We start from the raw sequence: 602 nt of genomic DNA, 5'->3' as shown, positions 1-602 counted from the left end.
CCCTCCGCCTCGCGAAGCTTCGGCCAAGGTCCCCTCCTCGTACGTCTGTCGCCCTGCGAAAAGTTTCCACGTCGTGCCACACTCCTCTGCGACAAAGCTTCGCCTCTGTCGTCACCTCCTCACGCGAGGTTTGTCGCCTCTCTTGGCTCGGCTCACCGCCCAGGTGAGCGATAGTGTTCCTCCTCCTCCCTCTTCTGCTATAAAAACCCCATTTCGGGGAGATTTTGGGGCTGGCCGAAATTTTTGGAGAGGGTGAAGGTGCTGCCAAAATCTCCTCTAAATTTCCTTAGTTCGATTTTCGATTTTTCTTGCTCTGTTCATCTCGTGTTCTTGAGACCTTCTTGGAAGTGCTGTGTGGAACTTTCAGGGCTGAAATTTCGGTGGAGTTTATTTCATTTCTGAAGCTTTTGTTTTGGGTTTTCTTGCTTTCATCATCTCTGATTTAGTGGTCAGTTGAGATTTGAAAGTTGTTGCTTGGAATTCGAGGAGATCTTAGGGCTGGCCGAAATTTTCAGAGGAAGGGAGAGGTGCTGCTGAAATTTTGTGGGGCTTATTCTTGCATTTTCTTTGGTTCTGCCTCAAGGGGTAACTTCTTCTCCTCT

Source organism: Phalaenopsis equestris, unplaced genomic scaffold (assembly GCF_001263595.1).
Source record: "Phalaenopsis equestris unplaced genomic scaffold, ASM126359v1 Scaffold000779, whole genome shotgun sequence".
Taxonomy (NCBI): domain Eukaryota; kingdom Viridiplantae; phylum Streptophyta; class Magnoliopsida; order Asparagales; family Orchidaceae; genus Phalaenopsis; species Phalaenopsis equestris.
The sequence above is the reverse complement of the archived record's forward strand: the minus strand, read 5'-3'. Positions refer to the sequence as shown.